Genomic DNA, 5828 nt, shown 5'->3' on the forward strand with positions numbered 1-5828 from the left:
TCATTAGGTACCGCCATTTTGCGAGACGATGGTGGTACAGAGCAGAGGAGATTGGAGTTCTCGCCTCCTGGCAGCGGTGTTTTCTCCTCCGGTTTTGTTGAGATTTCAACAAACAGTTCGATGAGCTATCAGAAGACTTCTAGGTTGCCTAGAGCTGCCAGGCACTATATATGTAGGAAGGAGAAAAATTTGAAAAATGCAGAAATTTTGGAGGATGATGAGCACATAGATGGAATGTATGACAGTGTGATTTGTGTAGATACGATGACAGAGATGGGAGATATGCTGAAAATTGATATGCAGAATTGTCACAGTAATGTATTAGTGCAGTCCTTGGACATGTTTCATGAAATTGCAGATTTTGTGTCACAGATTGAGTAAGAGGCTGAGGTAACTCAGCAAAGAGTATTGAGTGCTGAAGAAATTCAGCAAACAGAGTTTCCAACTGGTTATGATCAGCTTTCAAAGACACAGAGGGTTGAAAACTTTCAGCCAAGAGAGTTTACTGCTGAAATATTTCAGCATCCAGAGAATAGGGCTGTTCCTATGTAGTCCATAGAGCAGAGGGCTGAGGATATTCAGCCATTGGAGTGCAGAATTGCTGATTTACAGCAAGATTTACGTAATGCAGAAGAGCATAATGAAGCCAGGGTTGACACGAAATACAAAATTGTGGATAAGAAGGTGAAGCCGGTTGCTGTACCGCTTCCACCTGACAGTGATCAGCAAATAGAGAGGGCTGCTAAACAACCAATTTTGAGGAATCCGGAGCATATTGGTCATAAATTTTCAGCAAAGACTCTTGCTGAATTGAAAATCGGAAATGGTGATCTCTTGCTACCCATAGAGAAGCAATGCTTTCAGGAGATGCTTGAGCGACATGGAAGGGGATTTGCTTTTTTCCCGCATGAGATTGGATATGTGAATCCTGATATTGTTGCTCCTATGGTCATTTTTACTATTCCTCATATTCCATGGAATCTCCGACCTATTCCAGTGCCTAAGGCACACCTGCCAAAGCTGATTGATTTATTGAATGAGAAAATCAGGATGGGAATCCTTGAGCCTTCATCTGCACCATACTCAAACAAGTGGTTTACAGTTCCAAAGAAGAATGGTACTCTCCGATTTATTCAGGATATGCAGCCAGTGAACATAGTTACTATCAGGAATGTTGGTATAGGTCCAGTTGTGGATGAGTTTGCAGAAGCATTTGCTGGACGTGCCATCTATTCTTTAGGTGATTTGTATTCAGGATATGATCAGTTTCAGCTAGCTTTGGAAAGCAGGGACATAACCACCATGAGAACTCCTATTGGGCTTGTCAGGATGTGTACCTTGCCTCAAGGTGCCACTAATTCTGTTGTGCATATGATGAATGCCATCCATAAGGTCCTTCGAGATTACATACATCAGCTTACTATGCCTTTCTTGGATGATGTGCCCATTAAGAGGTGTGCAGAAGAATAGAAAAATGAGAGTCTAAATGATCAAGGATGCAGATACTTTGTGGCTGATCATATTTCAGCATGTGAGAAGATTTTGGCCAGGTTAGAAGAAGTGAACTTGACACTTTCAGGGCAAAAATCTATTTTTGGAGTGAATGAGGTTGTCATTGTTGGACATATGTGTGGGTATTATGGCAGGAAACCCTCACCTGATAAGGTGAATGCTATAGGCAAGATTGCGGAGTATTGTTCTACCACTTCAGAGGTACGGAGATTCATTGGAGCTTGTGTGTTTTATATGATTTGGATACCTCATTTTGCACACATAGCAGATTGTTTATATTAGCTGCTTTGAAAGGGGCAGAAATTCTATTAGGATGAGAGCCATACTAGAGCTATGCGGAAATTGAAGAAGTTATTGCAGAATGCTCCTACTCTCAGGAAAGCGGATTATAATTGTAGAAGGCCTATTGTATTGATAGTTGACACTAGTCCAATTGGCATAGGTTGGGCTGTGGGTCAAGATGATGTAGATGGAAATAGGTATGCCATTCGGTTTGGGGCGAAAGTCCTAAACGAGAGATAGAGGAGATATCCGCAAATCAAGAGGGAGTTACTGGGGATTGTTACGGCTCTCAAATGTGACAAGGAGTACTTTATTGGAGCTTCACTTGTGGTAGAGACAGATTGCTTGCCATTGATTGGTATGATTACGAGTTGCTCTACTCCGGATATAGCCATGTTGAGATGGATTCCATACATCAAGTCATTAAATCTGGAATTTAAACACATAGCAGGGAAGGATAATCCAGTGGCAGATATGTTGTCTAGATCCAGATATGATGATGAGGAGACTCTACTTGTAGAAGAGGATGATGTAGAAATTTCAGCCACTATGGTTGATCATGTTTGTCATGTCTATGATATTGTGGCTTTCATAGAAGAACTCTATGTTGGAGATTGGTTGCAGATTGGCAGGTACCTTAGTACACTAAGCAAAAGAGATGAATGGACAGATGAAGAGTTCAAGAAGATCAGAAGGAAAGCCTATGGTTATTTTCTCAAGGACGGATTTCTTTGGAAGCATCCGAAGAAAAGAGGCGGATTATCTTTGCGGGTTGTCTGCGATAGAGAGACATAGTTACAGGTGATGAGGGAGTTTCGTGAGAGTCCTTGGGCTGGTCATAGAGGAGTGTGGGCTACTTATGAGAAAATCAAGGAGAAATATTGGTGGAAAGGCATGTATGGAGATGTTTCTCACTTTGTTGAGACTTGCAGAGACTGCTAGATGTATTCGGTAGTGCATCATCGAGATGAGCTTCATCCGACCTATCCGCTATGCATTCATTATAAGGGGGTAGTTGATTTGGTTACTATGCCTATGGGTCTATGGAAGATGAGATACATTGTTTTGGCTAGAGAGGATCTTACCAATCATGTTGAGGGCAGATCTTTGAGAACGAAGACCACTAGTGCAGTATGTAAGTTCATATTGGAGGAAATTTTCTGCAGGTATGGTTGTGTGGGTAAGATCACTGTGGATCGTGGTGAATTGGATGCAGATGAAGCTAGGGAGTTTTTCTCTCAGCTAGGAATCAAGTTGGCTCTAACTACAGCATATAATCCAGAGGGAAATGGAAAGAGTGAAAGAGGACATCATCCGATAGTGAAAGCATTAGCCAAAGCATGCAAAGGACGGATTGGAGAATGGCCAATACTTCTACCATTTGCTTTGTGGGCTGATCGTATGACTCATAGTGTTACCATAGGATATATGCCTGCAGAGTTGATGTACGGGTAGAAACCTGTTATGCCGACTGAGACTTGTGCTTTGACTTGGTCAGTTTTACCTTGGCAGGAGGATTTGACGAGAGAGGAGCTCTTAGCTCTTTGGATTCGACAGTTGGAGAGAAGACCGGAGGATATTCAGCTAGCTATTGACATGTTGAAGGTTGCTAGACTAAGAAATAAGGACAGGTTTGACAGCAGGCATCGCTTGCGGCCTAGAGCAATAGAAGAGGGAGATTGGGTATTGGTCTTTGATAGCAGCCTTGAAAATCAGCATACTGCACTTTGGAAGATGGTTTGGGCAGACATGTTTTTGATAATGCAACATATGAGTTGACAGAATTGGATGGGACAGTGCTTAGAGTGCCTATTGCTGGAAAAAGAATCAAGATTTTCAAGAAAAGAGATAATGAAGATTATGCATTGGAAGAATTTGTAAGAGAAGAGCAACGAGAAGAAACTCCAATGGAAGAGACAGATGATATGACAGATAATCTTGTTGATATACTGGAAATGCATAATGAAGAGATTGATATGTTTGTAGATCTTGATGATAATGATCATCGATAGTTGGCCCATCCGGAGGATGCGCAGGATTAGAGGGGGTGGATGTCATATTGCTGCGCATTCGAGGTGTGAAAACCAGCCAAAAGTTGTGTGTGTGATTTGATACTTTGTACATATTTAGTCGTTATGTTTGCTCTTTCATTCTATGCGGAAAATATAGTGAAGAGGGTTTGGAGCAAGAGGAATTAATCAACAATGCTCTGGTTGACATGTATGCTAAATGTGACATGCTTGTAGAAGAACAGGGAGTTTTTGATAGATTGGTAACTCGAGATGCAATCTCATGGGCTACACTTATTTCAAGATATGCCGATTATGGGCTTTATGAAGAAGCATTGAGTCACTTTCAAGAGATGTAGTTGGAAGGTGTGTGTCCAGATGCAGTCTCGTGGAATGTCATAATCATGGGTTATGCTGAGCAAGGAGAGTGTGATAAAGTGTGCAAACTTGTTTCCAAAATGCAAGAACAGGGCCACTTACCTGACAGCACAATTCTTGTCTCAATGTTGAAAGCTTGCGGTAATGCAGCAGCTTTGGAAATTGGACAGAAGATACATGCTCAAGTTCTCAAGGCTGCACCCAGCAACATTGAAGTTGATCTGGATGCAGGTCTTATTGACATGTATGGTAAATGTGGAAGCATGGTTGATGCTCAGAGTGTGTTCGATGGGATGTCTAAACAGGACTTGGTAATGTGGAATGCACTGATTACTGGTTATGCTCACCTAGGTGAGAGTGAAGCTGTCTTCCTTATGTTAGAGAGAATGAGGGAAGACAATATTCAACCGGATGGAGTTATATCTCTTAATATGCTTACTGTGTGTAGTCATATGGGTCTTGTGGACCAGGGTCAGAAATATTTTAAGCTGATGAGTAGCCGCCGGTATGGCATTGGTCCAAGTATTAAGCATCAGAATTGCTTAGTTGAACTGCTTGGCCGTGCTGGGCAGCTAGACGAGGCTATTGTATCATCAGAAAATATGCCTTCTAAACCTGATGACGTGGTGTGGAGCACTGTGTTGGTTGCATGTCAAAAGTGGGGTGATGTAGGGATCGGAAAACAGGTATTTGGACCACTGCTGTATATAGGTGAGACAGTTTGAACCTCAATTGGGAGTGACTGGGGCCGCTTTTCTAAAAAAAAGAGGAACCTAAAGGAAAGCAGACGAAAGGATTGACTATGGAGGAAGGCGGACGACACTAAAAAATACAACGAAGCTGAGTGGGAGAGAAACTGACAATGTTTATTTGATCTGCTGAAGGATGCAAGATAAAGACGACGAACCGAGGAGCTTTGTGACATCAGAGGACAGTTATGAGAAGAAGACTGCATCAAATCTTCAGCGTATGATGCTGCGAATAGGGTGACAAAGGTGAGAAGGAGAACGATGAATGCTACTGTTGGGAACCGAGTGGTGGAATCATTATGCTGGTGGAAGGCGAACATCGGAGGAAATGATGGACAGACAAAGCTGGCAGACAGGGTTGGAGTTGAAGACGAAGGAGAAGTAGAAGCATTCTGACATTTCAACAGCAAAAAAAGCATTCACTGATGCAATTTGCCCAGTTATTCGAAGTCCATCTGACTTGGTGAAGTTTAAAGAATGGAGAAGACACAATTTGGAAAAGGAGAGTGCTCGTCAAACATCAAAATTGGAGACATCACTGCTGTCTGAGAACCTAAAGAAAGAGGAGCTGGACGGAAGAAAAAGGGAAAATTTTCGCCAGTCTGAGGCACGGGCACTGCTTTGGCTCTTCTAGATGATGACAAGATAATTGCCGTGGATGTTGATTGCCAAATGTACAAGCTTGGAGTTCCCTTTATGAATAAAGCAAGGGTGCATCACAAGATTGATTTCAGAGAAGGCATATGCATGCCTGTGCTTGATGAACTACTGCAAGATGTATGTATATGCACCTCAAGGGCATACTATAGCAAGATATTTAGAGTTGTTACCTTCCAATGATTTTGCCCCTGCAGACAATGCTTTTGATACATTGTGAAGCACACACAAGCCTGCACAT

At 42.2% G+C, this 5828-nt stretch overlaps 1 pseudogene; it reads left to right on the plus strand.

Moving 5' to 3' along the window:
* The first annotated feature begins 4207 nt into the window (after positions 1–4207).
* LOC148036053 (pentatricopeptide repeat-containing protein At2g37320 pseudogene) lies at positions 4208–4906 on the plus strand (annotated as a pseudogene).
* Positions 4907–5828: the final 922 nt, after the last annotated feature.

This window comes from Lygodium microphyllum, chromosome 5, assembly GCF_053477565.2.
Source record: "Lygodium microphyllum isolate KBCC chromosome 5, Lygodium_microphyllum_v1.1.10, whole genome shotgun sequence".
In the NCBI taxonomy this organism is placed as follows: domain Eukaryota; kingdom Viridiplantae; phylum Streptophyta; class Polypodiopsida; order Schizaeales; family Lygodiaceae; genus Lygodium; species Lygodium microphyllum.